At 46.4% G+C, this 20805-nt stretch overlaps 1 protein-coding gene and 1 long non-coding RNA gene across 3 annotated transcripts in view; one reads left to right on the plus strand and one right to left on the minus strand.

Annotated features, from left to right (window-relative positions):
• The window catches only part of BACH2 (BTB domain and CNC homolog 2), a 1375433-nt gene that overhangs the window by 1216388 nt on the left and 138240 nt on the right, over nucleotides 1–20805 (plus strand). The gene's annotated exons all lie outside the window — the stretch shown is intronic.
• The window catches only part of LOC138453527 (uncharacterized), a 284002-nt gene continuing 271006 nt past the window's right edge, over nucleotides 7810–20805 (minus strand). For both annotated transcript variants that reach the window (XR_011260461.1, XR_011260460.1), the window contains 2 exons: nucleotides 8507–8623; nucleotides 7810–8256 (listed from right to left, as the gene is read on the minus strand). This is a non-coding gene — a long non-coding RNA (uncharacterized lncRNA). The remainder of the gene's footprint in view (nucleotides 8257–8506; nucleotides 8624–20805) is intronic.

The raw sequence follows: 20805 nt of genomic DNA on the forward strand, positions 1-20805 counted from the left end.
AGGAGGTGCAGCTAGTAGTTGGACATTTTAGAAATGTCCGAAATGGGAGTGGCGAAAGGAGAGAGTGAAGTCGAAGATGACCCCAGTGTTTTTTGCCTCGCAGGTGGGGGCGGGCACAGAGCCAAGGGAGGCCAGCCAGATCGAGGGTGGGAAAGCGGGAGCAGAAATTTCAATGTCAACGATCTTAGTCTTACTGGCATTGAGGCAGAGGTTGTTTGCAGCACAACATGATAAGATATGATATGGCATTTATAACGCGCCTATACACAAGTGTTTCAAAGCGCGACGAGGCAAGGGAGGAAGAACAGTGGGAAGACTGAGACAACGATCTTACTAGGCCAGGTGACATTGAGATTGTGCAAGTGCAGGGAGGGGGGAGGAAAAGTGTGGAGGGAAGGGGGCAGAGCAGTACGTAGGATAACAGTAAATTAAATAAAGACAAAAAATAAAAGTGCGGCCAGCTGGTGGCAAATGCAAGGGTAAGTGCAGACATCAGGTGTCAAGTGCTGGTAGGTGTCTGTAGGGATACAGAAAACCGTCCCACAGTGCAAGAGTTGCCAGGGGGGGAAGGGCATGGGGTGCAACTGGTGGGCAGGGGACCTTGGCCTGATATCAGAGGGTAGCCAGGTAACCATTGGAGTTTCAGTTTCAGCCAGGAGATCAGCAGGGAAGAGGAGGAGAGAAAGCAGAAGCAAAGAGGAAGGTCTTGAGGTGCTTCCGGAACCAGGGATGGTTCTCCTCAAGTTTCAGGGAGGCTGTTCCAGGAGGAGGCCCCAGCAGAGGAAAGAGATCTACCACCAACTTGTTGTTTGAAGAAGCGACTGACCCTGAGGAAGTTGGAGGCGGATGAGTGAAGAGCTCGAGAAGGAAGATATTTAGGAAGAGAGAGTTGAAGGTATTCAGGCCCCAGAAGGCCTTGTAGACAATGCAGAGGATTTTGAACTAAATCCTTGCTGCCACTGGGAGCCAGTGCAGAGATTTCAGTCCTGAAGAGATACGATCCCTGGGCTTGAGGCCAAGGACAAGTCTTGCAGTCCTGTTTTGGATGAGTTGCAGAGGGTGGAGAGTAGGGACAGGCAAATTTAGAAAGAGGCTGTTGCAGTAGTCCACTCTAGGGGAGGGGAGAAGGAGTGTGGAGTCGAAGATGACCCCAAGGTTTTTAGCCTTGCAGGTGGGAGCAGGAAGAGGGCCAAGAGAGACCGGCCAGAGAGCTGCACGGAAGGAGGAAGTGGGTGTGCCAATGAGTAAAATCTCAGTCTTACTGGCATTAAGGCAGAGGTCATTGGCGGAACACCACTCCTAGATAGCAGACAGTCAGAGATGAGGGAAGGCGAGGAGGAGGCCGAGTGTAGCCTGAAAATGAGCTGGGTATAATACGCATAGCACTGAAAGTTGGGGCAGAGAGCTAAGATGCGGTGGGCAAGGAGTGCCAGGTATTGGTTGAACAGCCAGGGAGAGAGGTTAGATCCCTGGGGGACACCACAGGTAGAGAAAAAGATATCGAAGAGGAAGGACACTAGTTGGACCTGAGAGGGTCGGTCGGAGAGGAAAGGGGTCAGCCACACCAGATCCTGACCAGTGATACCCAGGTTATATCGGAGACTGTTTTGCAGGATAGCATGGTTGACAGTATCAAAGGCAGAAGAGAGATCAAGCAAGATGAGGACACACGGGGTGTTGGAGTCAAGGTTGGAGAGCAGGTCTTCACGGATGTTCAGGAGAGTAGTTTCCATGCTTCTGGCAGCTCTGAAGCCAGACTGATGGTCATAAAGACAACCAACAGATTCAGTGTGGAGATTGAGCTGGGAGATGGCCAGTTTCTCCAGGAGCTTGCCCAAGAAGGGAGTGATGGGGATTGGGCGATAGTTAGCTGGACAGGAGGGGTCGGCAGAGGGTTTCTTGAGACGAGTGTGCACAAGGGAGTGCTTCAGGGGGGATGGGAAGACTCTGGTGGCGAAGGAGTGATTGCAGAAATCAGCCAGGTCAGGAGCCAGTGAGTCGATGTGGTCCTTGATAGTTTTGGAGGAACAGGGGTGAACCTGTTTCGACAAGACTTTCATAGATTTAGTTGTGGCTATTCATTTTTCAGCACTGCTCAGTTACAATACAGAAAGTGCTTAATGGCATTGGGAAACAACTCATTTTTATGACAAAAAACAACTATCGCTAATCACTGATGTGGCTGTCAAGCATTCAGAAATTATGCAATGTTTGCAAATTGAATAATTATAGCTGAAAATAATGTGTCAGAAAACATGCCAATAAGAGTTAATGTGCCACTTTAATGGAGTAATTCAAGGACCAGGAGAAAATGCCTCTCACAATTTGTGTAAGGACGATAATTGCGTCAGAATAACTGCACCACAGAATATGATGATCAGAATTCCTGGGCCTCTGATCACTATCCACATTATGTTGGTCTGTGAGTTGTGACAACATTTACTGAAAACCGGCCTTACAGCTAGCAGGCATATACACCATCCATTTTACTCCCTAAAAACAGGGCAACAAAAACGGGAAGCCATGAACATAGGAATCTACCCCTGCTTCTACCTACAAAGTTCCACTGATATCTTTTCAAATCAATGACCAGCAGAGCAGTGGCATTGGTAGAAACTTGAATAATATTACTGCCGATCTCAAGAGGTATTTTAAGGGGAAAGAACATATTTTAATAAGGATGAAATATTCCTACTAGCAAAGCTAACTACTTTCTTACTCTCTGAAAAATCTTTTGATTCCAAGTATGGAGTAAAATCGTATATAAACCCTGCTTGTAACCCACCAGGTAACTTAGTGTGACCAACCCCAAGTTCATTGCAAAAATACAGAAAAGGTAGCAGGCACCCCTCTCTAGAAAGAACACAGCATGATAACTTGGTCTCTGTTTTTTCCCACTTTGAGAGTCCGCAGCCATTGCTTTTTGCTCATTGTACTTTTCACAATGGGGCAATACCCATTTGCATATCAGTCTTTGTCCCGCCCACAGGTTATCATGCCATGTTCTTTCTAGAGAGGGGCGCCTGCTAGCTTTTTTGTATTCAAGCTTTAATAGTATGGAAATGTAATAGTTTAGACCAGAATATGAAGAATAGTTAGTATAATTTATCTTCATTTTCAGAGAAAGCAAATATTAGGTAGCTGCTGTGGCTTGTCCCTTATCTCTTTTTGAATAGGTGGGAAGTGTATGTGTCCGCTGCTAAAATTCTTCTGAGCGGCACCCAGAAGGAAGCTGGGAAAGCGCACATGCACACAGCTTAGAGGGAAACATTGGTCTTGCTTATCAATGACGACGAAGTGCCTGAAAGAGCGTAAATGGAAGCTAGCTGCAGGTAGGTCACATAAATTCCATTCGACGACCTCGTCAAAAAGGCGATACCATTCGAGAGGTGACTCTTCTCGTCGGAAGAAAGCTAAAAGGTCCTGATCACGCAGTGGCTCACACCACTCATCCTCTTCCTCACGTTGGTCGAAGAAAAGGCGCCATAGATCGCCATCTTCGTCCTCTAGTTCCTCCATGGAACGGGTCTCGTGCCGACCAAATCAACCTCACCGGCCGAGTGGGAGAGGTTCAGAAGAAAGATGCTTGAAGTATTAAAAAAAAAAAGTGGCCTCGACCCCCTCGAAGAAAGAAAAGAGCCATGCCACTGACGACAAACATGACAAAAAGAAGGCAAGGGACAAAACCTGTGGGTCCTCGGACCCGGGTGGCCAGAAGATAACTCTCGAACCATCAGAGGTTCCCTCCAGTAGAGAAAAGACTCCTTCGAAGTCAAAATCATTGACGCCATCGGTGCTGGAAGACTCAAACGTCGATGCCTAAAAAGCCGTTGAAGCCCTCGATCTCGACAGCGTCAAAGACTTCGATGCCGTTGTCGACGCAAGTCCCAAAATCCTCGAAGGATGTTGAGAAAACAGTCTCTACTGTCAAGGAAGGATTTTTTTCAAGTCCCCTTCCTCAATTTATGAGGATGATGAGCCAACTTAATTTGAATCACATCCAGTTGGATTGCATTATGGGACACATAATGTTCCAGAGGCTTTAATTTCAGAGGACTCGAGAATAAAAGACCTACATGACACCCTGCAATCTTCAAGTTGGTTAGACACGTCCCCAGAAATACTGTTTGGCAGACCAGATCCCTCGGACCATGTTGACAGATCTTACAGACAACTGATGAGTGATAGAATATCTGGGATGGAGTAGGACTGCACCACTCTTTGAGCCGGACGACCTGACTGATATTTTAGACAAGGGACCCCCAGGAGGACCCTATTCTTCCATTCCATGTAGCTCTGCAAAAGAGAGTTAATGCCAACTATGAGACGCCGGAGTGATTTCCAGCTGTGAACAAAAAACTGACAAGCAAGTAGCATGCGTCACGTAGTGACCCGTACTATCTAACAAAACATCCAACTTCTGAAAGCTTGGTAGTTCAGGCTGCCACTTCTACATCCAGGCAACAGGCACACACAACTACCCCCCAGACAGAGATGGCAAGCGTTATGACGCTTGGGCTAGAAATGATTTCTCTGTGGGGAGTATGGCCCTTAAATCAGTAAATGCCATGTGTGCACTGGCCAAGTTCACTTGCACATTATGGGATTGTATAGCGATGGCGGCTGAACATATCCCTGAAGGGGAAGAACAAGACCGTTTTTTTTAACACTGTCAAAAATGGGAAAGATGCAATGTGCACATCCCTCTAGACTGGTCTTGACTCTGCGGACATTATCAGCAGCTAGCACTGTAACGTGCAGATTTTCCAGGTCAAGAAAGTCTGGTTTTGCTCCAGATGTACAGTCCAGACTTCTTAACATGCCCTTTGACGGCACTCATTTATTTGGCAGCAAGGCTGAGGAGAGCCAGGAGATGCTGCAGACCTCCAATGCTGCAGCCAAAGACCAGGGACCGCATCTCTCCGGCGCTGAAATCCCTTCACTGGCTCCCCGTGGCTGCAAGGATCAAGATCAAGACCCCCTGCATTGTCCACAAAGCTTTCTGCGGCTTGGGACCTACCTACCTGCAACTCTGCCTCCCTAAATACTGTCCCTGTTGAGCCCTGCGCTCATCTACCTCCAACCTTCTGCTAGTGAGCCGGTTCTCCAGGCAGAGATTGGGAAGTGCAGGTGCATCCCTCTCGAGCAGCCTCCCTGCAGCCCTCCGTCTTGAGCCTTATCTTCTTAATTTCCAGAAACTCCACAAGACCTCACTCTTATCTTCCTTCTTTCACCCTCTAGCCTGCTAACCTAGCTCTCTGCTCTTAACCACTCTCCCTCCCTTCCTCTTCCCTACGGCTTGCTGACAGGACGCCTGGTATACCTCAGAATCTCAGAGGTCCAGAGCACCCCCACCAGTACTCTCTCGCACTTGCCTAAGGGCCCTGCGCTCCACCAACCCTTACTGCACTTGAGAAATTACCTTAGAGAGTGGCTTTCTCTGCACTTACCCCAGTCTCCACCGACTGTGCACTTGCACGATTTGAACACACTGCGCCTTAAGATCGTCTGTCTGTTCTCCCGTGTCTTCACCCCAAAATTCACTTGGTAAAACTGCAGAATCGCTGTTCAGGCCTATTTACTGTGTCTCAACTGTTAAATGTATTATATGCACTTACTCTGCCTGTGCAGACTGTTATTGTCTCAGAATTTCAAGGGCTTCGAGCGTCTGTTTGTTTTTCCCTATGTTCTCACCCTCCTTAAGCGCTTTGAGACACTTGCCTGTGTATAGGCGCTTTATAAATACACATTACCATACCAATCAGACAGTCACCTACTCGGCCCACTGGTAAAGCCTGGAGGGGCAGTTCCTTTCGCTATTACTCCTCAGTTGGAAGAGGGAGAGGACTTTCGAATCGAGATTCCCCTGTGGTGAACGGGGAATAGGTGCTAAAACCGCCCAAGCAGGAGCTGATTCAGCCACTGAATCAGCCGCCTCAAAACCTGTCTGAGGCCTTAGTCCACAAGATCCTGGTGGGTGGCATACTCTCACAGCATCTGAAAGAATGGCAGAGAATTACTTTAGATACATGGGCATTGGAAACAGTGGCCCAGGTTCACTGACTCCCCGTTCTAAAAGGCCTTGGGATCATACACCGGGCAGTTACTGGAGAAAGGTGCTATAGAACCAGTATCTCTAGCGGAGAGGAACAAGGGTTGGTACTCCCCTTACTTCCTAATCCCCAAAAGGGATGGAGTAGACCCATCTTGGTCTTAAGAGACTTGAACAAGTTCTCAGGAAGGACAAGTTCAAGATAGTTACCCTTCAGATCCTTCTGGCTCTCCAGCTTCAGGTTTGGTTGGTATCATTGGACCTTCAGGATGCTTACTTTCATGTGCCAATCCATCACAAGTCCAGAAAGAGGTTCTCATGATCAGTTTCGAGTTCTGTCATTTAGGCAGACCTCCGCCTCAAGGGTTTTCACCAAGTTGAATGCTGTGGTGGCAATGAGTCTCAGGAGAGGTGGTATTCACATTTATCCCTACCTAGACGATTGGCTGATCAGGGCATGTTCTCCGGAACAGGTCCTGAAATGTTTCAGCTCAACCTGCCACTTCCTTCACAAACTGGGTTCCTCCCTCAACCTCAAGAAGTCCCACATGATACCATCTCAAAGGCTCCAGTTCATCAGGGCTGTCCTGGACGCATACTTGGGAAAAGCCTTGCCACCCGAGGTGAGGTCTCAAGACATTCTGCAGATGGTCATCAAATTCCAAAATTCCCCTTAGCATTCTGGCCTTCGATTTTTCTGAGGTTGCTCGGCTTCATGGCATCCCACATTTTCCTGGTGCCAGAGGCTCGCCTGAGAATGAGATCCCACCAATGGGCTCTCAGGACTCAATGGCCACAATTCTCAGGAAAAGTGTCAGACATTCTTCAGGTTCCAAGCAGAGTAGCACAAGATCTTCTATGTTGGTCCTGCCAAGAAAATATTCTGAAAGGAGAACCTTTTTGGCAACCATGGCCACAGATAATTGTATTGACGGACACCTCACTCACGGGGTGGGGAGCCCACACCAACGATCGGACAATCAGCAGTCGTTGGTCCCCATCGGAATACAAACTACACATCAATCTTTTGTAGCTCAGGGTGATCAGACTAGCGCTGAAGGCCTTTCTGCCCTCTGTACTGAGAAAGAATGTCCTGGTAATTTGTTGAATTTATTTTCTGTGATTTAGTTCAAAATGTGTACTTGTGAGACATTACAATACAGTAAGTAAGACACAACAATTCAAGCCATTATTTCATCAATACAATACACTTGAAAGCAAAACAATTCTCAGTAAACACAGACTTGTTCTGAGACATTTAAAATCCAACAGTTGCCAAAAAGTCTAAAACCTTTAACAGGAAGGACATTTTATTTGTATTTAAAATCCTACACCAGAGCTCCTCTTCACAACCCGACTCATCAAAAAATATATTCTTGTTCCTTTGCAAGGGCTGGGCACAATAAGCAGAGATGTTTTAGAGAGTCATCCTAGTTTAGGCAAAAGCGACATAAACGAGATACCCATGGACATTCCCCCTGCTATGCAGAACTTCCATTGACGGTATGAGGTTTAATTTTAATCTCAGGATTTTACCCCTGAACTCCCTGGATGGATGTTCCTTCAAAAATGCAAAACTGGGGTTTGTACCCAAATTAACCATTCGATAACCTGAGTATGGTAAAATTGATTTGACCACACAGTGAATGGAGCTACAGGTAATTGTGGGCTAGGTCAAAGACAAATTCATATGAAATGGGAAGAATTTTCAATATACTATTTTATTGTATTTTTGGACCAATGAGTCATCCATAGAATATTCAATAGCATATACAGAACATGCATAGAATAATTTCAAACAAATATACAGAGTACTTGTTCTTTTGTAAACAGCACAATACAAAGTGAAATAAACATATGCAGAACACAGGGAACACAGTTTGCCACGAAAGTTACATATATCAAAGAATTATACTTTCAAAATTGCTATCTGGATAACCTACTGTCTTGAAAAAACAAAGCAAGAAAAACAAATCATCCCCATTTCAGTATGAGTATAACAAATGAAGTTATTAGGACGTCCAGATGTAGGAGGCCAGTGATCAGTTTATTTGCTTGTGGCCTACAGACGCATCCCAGGTCTATGTCCCATAAGTAGCACCACGCACACTATGTGTGCAAGGGGTGTCTGATGCAAAGTGAGGATGTTTCAGCGGAAGGATAGGTATGCCGCCTTCTTCAGGACCCCAGGGTAGATTGGAGCACTGTGGATGTGGAGAAAAAAACTTTTAGAAGAACCCACTAGGCGTACCATCACCAACGGAGCAACCATGCTGAGAAAGATTATCTTATAGTTCCATCACCAAACACCTTGCATGCCTAGAGCGTGTAGGGACAACACGATCTGATCTTCCAGCTCACCGAAACCCTGTTACTAAGTGCCAGGAACAATTAGATCCGTGCAGAGCAATCCCCCATGCACATATGTAGGATCTGGATTGTAAACAGACTTACAGTAAATAGGACCAAAGCAGTCCAGGTTCGACTTGGTAGAAGGCCAAAGCAGAAGAAGAATTAGAAAGCTTCTGGTCTGGCAGAAATCCGGAGTAGATACAAGAACCGAAGTCGAACCTAGTGGAATAAAATGCAGATGCTACATTAAAATTTTTAATTGACCACCTAGAGTGGTCATTAAAACAATGATGCGCCATTACCACCATCCTTAATTTAATTACGGACATGTCTGTACAATTTCATTTTGATTATGTTCAGATTACCCATCAACTCCTCAGTTGACATCAATTTTTGATAAAATGTCAGTACGCTGTGCCACCCATTCATCCAGAACTCTACAAGAGCAGTTAGACCACATATCATTCAGGTGTACAAAGAAGGAAGCCACAGTGGGCATCAACATTTTTGCAAACTATTGTAACTTCCCCCACTCACTAAATGTTTGAATCGGGAGTTTTCTCAATTCATGCAATATTCCAACCAGAGACACAGAATTAGGTAAGCCAAAAACCTTTGTCAACAGTTTGGCCTCTAATTTAGACCAAGGGATACCAGTTGCTTGTACTCCTGCGCCAAAGACCAAGCGAAGTATACGTTTTGTTTATAGAGTTTCATCAAGGGTAGCGTGGAAAACCTCCCAAACTTATGCTCAAGCTGCCTCAGCTGAGCCACTGCTGGGAGGAATTTTGCTTTCATATTGTTACAGGGACCCTTCTTCCCTTTGATGGCTAGACCATAGAGCCCAAATACTTAGTGATTTACTACTTCAACATTCTGTCCGTTCAGGTCCCATCTAAAATGTTTCCATTTAGGGCTGCCTACATTAAATACCAACATTTTGGATTTGGCTGCATTAATTGATAGGTCAAGGTTTCTCAGAAAAGCCAGAATAGTCTTCAGTGCCCGCTGAACGCCTATCGGGGTCATATGCAAAGATAACCATGTCATCTGTATAGTTCAAATATTGGAGTTTAACTCAACCCAGTAGCGGCAGATTCGCCCTTGCCTTTTCCCAGAATTGCGCCCTATCTCTGTAATAATTAAAGAGGAAAGGGGCAAGGGCGCATCCCTGGCGGAGGCATCTAGTGGTATCTATCCATACAGAGGATGTCCCATACAAGTCTTAATTTGTATTTTTGACCCCAGATGTAAAGCTTCCAACATGTCAATAAGTGGCCGAGGGCACCAGTGTTCATTAAGCTTTTGCCACAAAAGCGCCCTATTTACATGGTCAAAGGCCTTTGAAATATCCTAGAAGGCCACAAAGGCTGGCTGCTTCGCCAGATGAGATATGGTATGATAGTTTATTTATATAGCACCTATACAAAATGTGTTTCAAAGCACTTGAAGGCAAGGGAGGGAACAAGGGAAAATACAATTACATTCTTACAGGCCATGAACAGTAAGGGTGTGAAATTAACTATCGTACCTGGCCTGCCGACATTTCAGATAGTGCAAGAGCTAAGACATACATAAGGAAGGGAGGGGGAGAGTGGGAAGGAAATGGAAATAGACAGGCGACTACCGTATTAGGCCTGACAACATTTCTGGTAGAGCCGGAGAAAAACTAAAAGGTGAGGGAGAGGGGTGCAGAAAGGGAGGGGGAGGAACAAAACAAGCGACTATCGTACTAGGCCTGACAACATTTCAGATAGTGCTGGACGGCGGGGGGAGAAATGAAGGGGTGGGAGACAGATGAGGTTACTATCATACTAGGTCCAGGGACAATTCTGATAGAGTAAGTGCATAGAAGAAAGTAAGGTGAGGTGATAAGACAATGGAGAGGAGAGAACAGAGAGTAAGCAGTCAAAAAGAGTGGAGAAGCAATAGGGGAGAGCGAATACAATTGCAGAAGTCAGTAGTAACACATAATGTTGAAAACCAGGATACAAGATAAAGATGGGAACAGCATGATTCAGGGCCACCATGAGTACAAGATGCAAAGGAAGTCCAGCATGAGAGTTGAGAAAGGGTGACACACCGTGGATCAATGAAGTCCATTCAAGTCAAATACAGCATTGGCCAAAAGACGGTGATGGTGAAACCAGAATGTATCAGGACAGACTCCTGCAGAAGTAGGCTGGAGGGGGGAGAGGGAGCAGGGTAGAAGAATCAAGCAAAACGGGCAACACCAGTGTGCGGGAAGGGAGGGGGGCACAAGGGAACATCACAGGGGGACCAGAAGGGGTGGGGATGGCCTGTGGGGACAGAGGGAGTAAACACATATTGGTGCATGCTTACCTGCTGTCTGAGCATGGGTTCAGGCCTTGGGTCCTCCTGGTGCGAACAGGTCCAAACAGGAATTGCCCTTTTCTTCGTCAGCCCTTTTCTTCATCAGCGCTTCAACGCCCGGGCGAGAGACCCCCTTGATCTAGGAGTTAAGATCAGGAAGGAAGAGGCAGGGCTAAGAAGGTGGGTGGTGCTTAGGCCAGGTGACCTAGATCCACTTGCACCTGCTCCCCATCTGCAAAGGAAAAGAAGCTGGAGGGCTTCTTGAGTAGGGAAAAAGAGCGGCAACCAGGAAGGCACCAGGTGGGTGGGGCTTGCTAAGTGGGGAAAAAGAGCAGCAACCTGGAAGGCGCCAGGTAGGCGGGGCTTAGGCCAGGTGACCTAGATCCACTTGCACCTGCTCCCCATCTGCAAAGGAAAAGAGGCTGGAGGGCTCCTTAAGCAGGGAAAAAGAGTGGCAACCTGGAAGGCGCCAGGTGGGCGGGGCTTAGGCAAGGTGATCTAGGTCCACTTGCACCTGCTCCCCATCCCCATAACACTAGGCTGTTCAGGGAAGCACCCACCCTTTTTTTTAAACCTGACTGACACCAGTCAATAGCCTCTGAACCTTCAGCCCATATCTGGAGTTCTTTCAATAACAGCCTAGCAAAATTCTTGTTGGAGACATCCAACAGGGAAATTGGAAGGTATTGACATGGAGCCGTACGATATCCCCCTTTTAAAAATTAAAACAATCAGTCTCTCGCCCAACCCCAAGATCTTGGAAATATCTGCTCTACCAGAATATTTCCACACAATTTTGACAGGATAGCTGCCAAAGCAGAGGATTAGATTTTAGGGTCAGGTTTGATAACCCGTCTGGGCACTAGATCTCTTGCTGGACTTTATAAATGAATGGATATCTTCCTCCTCCCAATTTATCGCTCCTACCCAGTTCATACAAATATGCAGCTGCTGACCCAACAGGCTATCCTGAAAATAAAGATCTTTAAAATGCTGAATCCAAACATTCCCTGGGATGGTTTGTAACTGATGATGGTGCTCAAAACCTCTTGGTTTAATGTTTTCCAAAATGCACTGGATTAGTTCCCACTTATGCAGGCCAGCATTATCTCAGCCTCCTTGACACTCCTCAGAGATGTGTAACCCCTCTACCAATTTTGATACTCCCTTTTCACAGTGCCAATATACTTATTCTCGTTACTCTGGTTCCCTAATCGTATACTTTTTACTGCGGCCCTCATTTGATTTTTACGGTCTTGCACCTCTGCATAAAAAGTATGAGGGCGATTGCCCCATCGTTTAACTCCTTGCTCCAGGTGCTTTGCTGATTAAAAAAAACACCTAGCGAGGCAATCACTGTATGACAAAAACCTCCAGGAGAAACCAAAGCACTATCGTTTTGTTTAAAAAAAAAAAACAATGCCATACGTTCTTCACAAGCCAAGGCAATCTTGGGTGAACATTTCACTGCACATTTTCTTTAGTCTATTTGCACAGTAAGGTCTGGTGATTTATGTGGCCCTACAGTTAAACCTGTGATGTGACAAATCACCATAGAGTGATCACTGACTTCAGAAGAGTTACTCTCCAAAGCCGTTCCCATCCCGCATAGATCATGGGACACAAAGACATAATCTAATGTGGAAACGTGAACGATAATTGCACCATCTAAGTGCACATCACCCAAACAATTGCCATTTAAGGCTATCAAGTCCCATGACTCCAATTCTCGCATGATACATTGCCCTCTCACATGACTCAACTGAAGTTTTCATTCTATTGGGAGCCTGGTACCAGATGTCCGCCAGGCACTCTGCATTGAAATCCCCTAGAATGATTGTTGAGGCCCCTTCCTCTGGGTAGTCCCCCCAAGAGTGTGAAAGCCAGAAATGATAGAAATGCCAGTAGCCTGCCAGGATCCAGGCTTACAAACACATTAAACAACAAACATTTTGCCAGTACATTAGAGCCCCTTACCTGTCGCTCGAGAAGGGCTGCCAGCATATCTGTTCTTTCAAGCTCTATTTGACACAACTTTAGGCCCAGGTTACGCTTTACTGCTGTCAAGACATCCACGTACGGACACTCCCTCGTGCCTTGTGCTTTGACATATACGGCCTCATGAGCAGCAGTCAGCGGTGTGTCCATCAACAGGGTCTCCTGAATACATAGAATATCAAACGGAGCCAGCTTTGCCTGGCAAGCCCTAATGCTTGTAGACCCTCTGGAGTTCCATGACGGGACTCTACCCACCCTACTTTAGTCATCCCATCCATACTCCCCTCTCTTACCCTGGGCAATAGAACTCACTTGAGTCCAGTCCCTTACCTGCTGACTGCATTCAGACCGTGAACTCCTCAGCTGGCATGTGGGAGAGCCCCCCCACCCTTTCAATGTCCTGATAATGATGCGTTACACAGTGGCCATGTACTACTTCAACAAGAGAGGAGGCGTAGGGTCACTACCACTGTGCAGAGAAGCTGTGCCGCTCTGGTTCTGGGCAATTCAAGAAGGCGTCTCTCTATCAGCAGTTCACATAGCCAGAGAGGAGACCACGGCGTTGGGCGCACTAAGCAGGCAGAGAACAGTCTCCCATGAGTGGGAACTAGCCCAGGAAGTCCTTCATGAGATCTTCGCCCTTTGGGGAACCCCTCAAGTGGATCTGTTTGCGACCAGTGCCAACAGGAAGTGTGAACTGTACTGCTCCAGGGAATTTTCCCCAAGAGGAGCTCTAGGGACGTGTTTGTAGCGCGCTATATACCATCGATGACGTCGACATCGAGACACAGGCCTTCGAGGGACATCGAGTCGACAGGCATTGACGTACAGCACCCCCTGCTGGAAAAAGAAATCCGAAGCAGCTAAAGCTGGATATGGAGAGATCATAAGATGAGGAATACGTGGAAGGAACATCCAGTTGAAAGAACGTTACCACGGGTAAGTAACTTGTTCTTCTTAGACAAAGTTGTGAGAAACATCAATGAGATCAGCTTCTTTGAACGCAAACCTTTCTGGCAATGAGCTTTGGTCACTCTTCATGGATGTCTGTTATGAAGCCTGTATTGTTTATCTTACACTATCCTATGGAAGAAGATTGTACATATCTTGGCAACCTTAACAATTTGAAATAACTGTAATTTGGAAAGTGTAGGTGGAATGTGATTCTTTTAATGCATTTTGTTATTATGTGTATGTGGTTGGGTGATTGGAGTGTATTAAAAGTTAACATTTGTTAACTATAAAATACTGTAAATAGAATAAAAAATCTGCTCTAAAATAACCCCTTTGAGGCATGGGAAGGCTATCTTTCCCAGGCTTTAAGAGGTATGGAGAAATGTAAATCTATAGCTAATAAAATCAAAGTTAAGAAGGTGTCCAAAGAATATCAAAATGCACCATTTAAATCGATGTCCGACTTCTTGACAAAAAAATTGAGGGCTCCATTAACCAACCCAGAGAAATGTTCCCCATTATTAACAAGTTTAAGCACCCTAAATGCATTTCTACTTCCATGGAAGCTTCTGTGGAACGAGCAAAGGTATTTAATTCTGTTTTTCCATGATAAGATCGAGATGATTCAAAATAGCATTGCAATCGGCAGCCCATCTTTGGCAGATAGTCACTTTGACACCAACAATACCTCTAAGGCAGATCCATAGATTCATGATTTAGAACCTTTCTCCTTTTCAATAGTTACTGAAGATTGTTGGATCCGGGGACCTGAAAAACTACCGGCCAGTGGCAGGTTTGCCCTGGCCGGCTATAATCCTGGAGAAGATTGTGACCTCCCAATTTCTAAAATATATGGATGACCAAACCCCTCTAGTTGGGTTTTTGCCCTGGCTTTTGGACAGAGACTGCATTGATGGCGGTATGGGACGATCTCCTCACAGTGGCCGACCAGGGGGATCTCTTCCTTTTGATTTTGTTAGATCTCTCTGCAGCCTTTGACACAGTGGATCACTTTATCTTACTTAGAAGGCTCAGCGAGATCGGTAACATCTCGGCTCAAGCCAGTAAGTGGTTTGCTTCTTTCCTTTCAGAGAGACAGCAACTGGTTATGGTGGGTGGTTTTATTTCAACCTCCTTCGCTTAGGGCTGTGGAGTCCCATGGGGTCATCTTTCTCCCCATTATTTATTCTTTATCTACGCACCCTGATGGACTCTCTCAGAACACATAAAGTCAACTTCCACTTGTACACGGACGATACTCAAGTGTTTGCAAAACTTGGTAGTGGGGAATAGACTTTTCAGACAGTTGATAAGTGCCTGGTTGAGGTGAGAACATGGATGTCCGACAATTGGCTTCTGTTGAATGCCGAGGTTGTGTTATTTGGTCCTAAACATCGCTTGAGCCTTAATCGACGGCCAGACCCACCTCGTGTTTTGGACGCTGATTTACTTTTTGCGGCCAAAATTAAGTTACTCCTGCGCCTTCTTTGACGGGCCTTCCCTCTTATCTCTGATCCTTACATTGGCTCTCGGTCAAGGACCAGATAGACTTTAAAATTCTCTGCCTTGTTTTCAAATGTGCAAATAATCAGGCACCCTCATACTTATCCAACAAAATCCAGCGGTATCTTCCGATCCGGCAGTTACTTTCCAGTGATAAGCTGTTACTGGAAATTCCCCCGGCCAATCTCATGTCTCATGTTGGTGTCTATGGCCCTAAACTCTGGAATAGCCTACAGCTTAACATCTGGGCCCAGAAAACACTTTATCAGTTTCATATGGCTCTGAAAACTCACCTATTCAATTCGTTTTGGATAGGTGAAGCACTATAGAATTCTAGTATCCAGTCTAGATGTAGGTCTTCAGTCTGTGCTAGCTGGTTGTGACAGATCGTTACCTGACCACCCCTTGTTCAATCTGCGCCCAGATATGATTTAGTTTGTTCGGTGTGCGTTAGAAGTATTTAAAATTAAATCAAATACAATTGTGGGGTAAGTAGATGAGAGAGAGAGAGAGAGAGAGAGAGAGAGAGAGAGAGAGAGAGAGAGAGAGATATACTATCGAAAGGGAAGCAATGGCGAGTGAGAGAGAGCACTCTCAATGCAAACAATGCGTAGCAGCATTTTTATTTATCACAGAGGTAGGCTTGTTGTAGAACTTTGGAAAAATAAAGTTGGTCACTCTGCAGCTACTCATGGTTCTCTAGAATTGTTACCCGGAGAAGAAATTTTACTGGCAGGCACTTAACATGTACTGTTAGTACTTTACTGAGTTTGGGTGGGGAATGGGACCTGGGGTGCATTGTGAACATCAGATAGATGCACCCAGTACCGCAAGAGGAGTAGCATAAATGACCTCAAAGGGGCCATTATATCTAGGCTTGCTCCAACGGCTGACAAAGTTCTTTGCAAAGGCATGGTTGCCAGGGAGAAGCTGGAGAGGAGTCGAAGTGGGTGGAGTATGAGATGCAGCGCTGGTCGTCTCCACAGTCCTTAGCGGCGCAATCTATTGAGAGATACATTTTATGGCTTTGGTTAGGGCACACAAGTAGCTATGAAATTCGTCCCCTAAAACAGATGCAGCCCTGTAAGCATCTTTTGCTCTCCTGATTGGGGATAGAAGCATGTGCATGCGTCGCTCCCGTTACCACCTCATGGAGTGATAAGTGATGATCATTACAGGGCTGCATTTGCATGCTAAATAGAGTGATAGGTAAGTTTGTACCCCATTTTTCTTTAAGGTGGTGCAAAGCTTAGACAACTTGCTCTTTAGAAGACCATTTACTCTCTCCACAAGTCTGTTGGAGTGGGGTTGGTAAATTGTACACATATGATGCTTAATGCCCAATAATGCAGTGATCGCTTTGAAGAGCTTTTTGAAAAAGTGTGCGCCATGTCGGACCTTAAAACTTTGCACACGCCCCATCGAGAAAATACCTCTTTGACCAAAAATGTGGCTGCACATTTTCCATAGGGTTTTGCACAAGAGCCAGCCTCCACCAACCGTGAGAAAAGACATACAGCAACTATTACTATGACGTGAAACCCTTGAGATGCCAGAAGCACCTCAATGAGTGCTGTAAGTTCTGCTTCTGGGGCCGAATAGTGCATGGGTAATCTCCTTTGCACCAATACCTCATAGACCCCACCCACTAGGTGGACTACTGCCCCCCCCCCCAGTATGCCTCAAACCTGTGCCCTGGTCAATAGTTGCTGACCTATCAACGAAAAGCAGCCCTCACCATCACCAAGTGGGCTATCGCTTGCCTTCGGGATGTCTTTCTCCTCCCCCTCAAATGTTACACATTCATGTGCTGCAAGGTCTTCCTCTGTACATTGTTCTGTCAAAAAGGTGGCAGGATTGACAATTTTACACCTCACGATAGGAATGTTCGGGCTGGACAGGATGACCTCATACGCGGGCACCCGCTGCGTGGTCAAAATTGATCTGGAACACTCCAAATAGGCGACCACTGCATGCTCCATGTACAGTGCTACAGCAATCGCTTGTTCACATGGGCACTGTCCCTGCATCACAGAATATAGCAGACTGCTGTATTAGGCCAATGGCTTGTGGCCCATCGTGCTCCTCTGTGTCAGTACTGCAGTCATCAATTGGCTATTTGAAAAGGAAAAGAGAACTCTTGTGTGTAATTAGAGGTAGCCAGTACTGGGGCCATGCTGATCACTTTTTTTAGGGCGTTAAAGTTAGTGAGTATGTCCTCCGTCCATGCAATCTTATGGTAATTCTTTTGAGCCTCTGTACGGACCTGTAATAGGCGCCTGGTGTATGCTGCATAGTCCAGAATCCATGCCCTACAGTGATTACACAACCCTAGAAATGTCTGCATGCATCTCTTTGACAGTTTTGGGCTGGGGTGTGCTGTGCACTAAGTCAGCACAATCTGGTATAATTTTCTTCCCTTGATCAGATACCAACTGACTTAAATAAAGCACTTCTTGGAGTCAATATTGCAGCTTCGCCTTATCTAACTTGTACCCCTTGTACGCCAGCACCTGCAGCAGGGTGATAAGAGTCCTTTCAGCACTGCTGCTCACTGTCCCTATACACCAGCAAATTGTCAATATACTGAATAATGGTACTGGGCACTTGAATGTTTCCTAAGTGTACATTCAATATTCGGTTGAAGATACTGGGGGATTCACAGTACCCTTGAGGCAATCTGTTAAGCTCGAAACTGATTCCCCCATATGTGAACGCAGTGAGGTACTGCCAAACGGGGCACAAGTGTATGGAGAAAAAGGCATTCGAAAGATCTACCACAGTGAAGTGGGTTGCCTCTTTGGGGATGGTGCATAGTATTGTTGCAGGTTTTGTAACAGAAAATTCTGCCTGGACAATGTCGTTTAGAGGGCAAAGGTCCCGTATCATCCTTTAACTCTCCCCTTTTGCCTTTTTAATCGGATAGATAGCAGTGTTGCATGGGGAGGTGGATGGCACTATCATTCCCCGATTCAGAAGTGCCACAATGGTGTCCCGTATTATGCCCTCTTCCGCCACTTTGGACAATGGGTACTGTTTAGCTTGGGTAACACCACGACTGGCTTCAGTGTTATTTTGACATGTGCCACCCCCTGCAAAAGCCCCACGTTGTGAGCATTAGTTGTCCATAATCTCTCTGGGACCTGCTCCAAGTCACTGTCAGTCAAGGGGGAGGAGGTCAGGGTGACAATGGCCATCAAGAACCACTGCACTTTTCGATATTACACCATAATGTCACAAGGGATGCAAATTGCTAACACAATCTCCCCATCGTCAACTTGATCTTCAAACAATTCTGCATCTGTCGCTTCTTTGAGGGGTATCGTTAGGTCAGTGCACTATACAGAATGCCACTTGCACCCATCAGGGTCCGTGCCCACCACAAAAATCCTTTTAGCCAATACAACCAGTCTCTGTAAATCTAGGGAAAGGATTGTTCCTGCCACAAGCTCTGGGGTTACCACGGGCCAGAGGATTAATCCTGATGGTACCCACCAACACGCTTTGCCAATCCCAGGCACTGCATCAAGCAATACTGTAATCCCGTACACAAACATGTCTGGGTCCACGTGGATGCCACGAACCACCACCTCCCCACCTCTGGCCTATATGATGGCCATGGCCCTTAAGATACACATGCCTGGGGTGGCACATACCACCAGATGGTCCGTGAAGGAAATGGTCGTGTTCAGTTTTCTCAACAAATCTCATCCCAACCAATTTACTGCGGAGGGCTTTGAATGCAGTAAGGGTGCATGCACAACTTTTCCTCCTATTTTGATAGCTACCTCTTCTGTGTAGGGAACCTTTGCGACACCTCCAGAGAATCCCTGCGTGTCAAGAGTTTCACCTGATAATGGAAAGTTTCCCACACTGATGCATGATTTAGTTGCACCTGTGTTGACGATTAAGATGACTTGCTTATTATCTATCTCAGCGCCCACCCAGGGTTCCTCGTCAGGGTGGGTAGTCATGGACAGGACTGGGCACGCAAGAGCTTTCTGCGGGCTGTCCTAATCAGGACAGTACCTAGGAACGTGAAGGGGTTTCCTCCCTTGACATGGACCCCTCTGTAAGGTGCTACAGTTTCATTTAGCACTGCATTGTATGTGGGCATTTGGCCCCGTACAAGGCGTTCTGCTGGGCCAATTGTGTTTGCACATTAATCATTGCTTGGGCCTGCATGTGTGAGGGCGTGGGGGGAGTTTGGTGGCAGCTGGGTGTAGGCCTGGTGTATTTCATAAGGTATGGAGGTAAACCTAGGTGGCTTTGGAAGTGCTGGGACAGGTTGATTGTATGCGTTATATCACGCCCTCTGCCTGCTTCTACACTGTCTTGCAAAATGTCCCCACTTCTCGCAGCTCCAACACTGAGACAGTCCCATACCACCTCTGGGTCCCATTCCACGAACCCAGTTAGCCCCCTCTGTTCCCTTAAAACCCTCCTCTTCTCCACTGCTGATCTCCTTGGTGCCACTCAGGATACTGATGCAGGAGTCTGCCATCCAACCTCCCATGCCCTCCACCTGGCCAAAACGCTACTATCTTTACATCTGCGCAAGCTGCAGCCTGCTCCACTGAATTTCTGTGTTTGCCGTCACTGCCCATTCCACTGCTGTTTTAGCTAACTTCTTCTGCACTAGTTTCACTTCCTCCGCCTGCAACCTTTGGGCTGTTTTTTTTCTCGTTCTTTAATCCTTTTGCAATTGTGTATTATAGTCTGAATCGTGCCCCACCCCTCGCCTCTATGCCCACTATCTTGTCACGCGTGTTCTGAACTCCCTTGCAATCCCTTCTTATTAACAAAATAGAAAATTGGAACTGATCGCTCCCAAAGGTCACCCATCTCCTCTCGCCACATCTGCACTTTTAAGATGAGCGGCATCTTCATCACCCGTGGTGTACTGCAAGTCTGGTGTGTTGGGTTATCGCAGTGCCACCCACACTTGCGCCCTAACATTGTTGAATGGGGTCTCATCGTGTGTATCGTCATCTAACTTCACCCCTGGGTAACCTGCCTTAACCCACACGTCACCTGTCTGATCTCCCAGAATTGCGCAAAGTAAACTTTTCATGTCTCCCACCGTCAAGGGAATTCCTGCTGTCTGCTTTTCAAAGGCATATATCCACTTCCTGGCCCCAGCAAAAAGGTGTGGGAGTGTTTTAATCAAATTATTCTTATCCTTTTGTGCGCATTGCACGTAATGCACCCTCCCGGGTCCCTTGTGCAATAAAAGCAGTTGTAAGCCCATGCCTCACTTCACTTTCTGTCCATCACGTCCCTTTTTCCTTGCCACTGCTGCCCGGCCATATCTGTTCCTCAATCGCGGTCTCCACAAGCTCTCTATTGGTGCTTCCTGGGCATACCCCTCGTCATCTTCAAATTCATCCACAGGATCCCACTCTCCCTCTCGCAGCTCTCTGTTCGCATCCCTCTCTGACCTCACCATCGTCCCATAGCGTAAGCTTTCTGCTCCGCAGTAGTCACCCTTCCCTGTCTCCACATGCACATGTTTTTTCATGGTGCTATCCAGTCTGAACAAAATATCTGTTATTTGGCATTTATATAGTGCTCTATATATCATTGGTGTAACCTCAAAGCGCTTGTGGGTT

This window comes from Ambystoma mexicanum, chromosome 4p (assembly GCF_040938575.1).
Source record: "Ambystoma mexicanum isolate Mex_15411 chromosome 4p, UKY_AmexF1_1, whole genome shotgun sequence".
NCBI lineage: Eukaryota > Metazoa > Chordata > Amphibia > Caudata > Ambystomatidae > Ambystoma > Ambystoma mexicanum.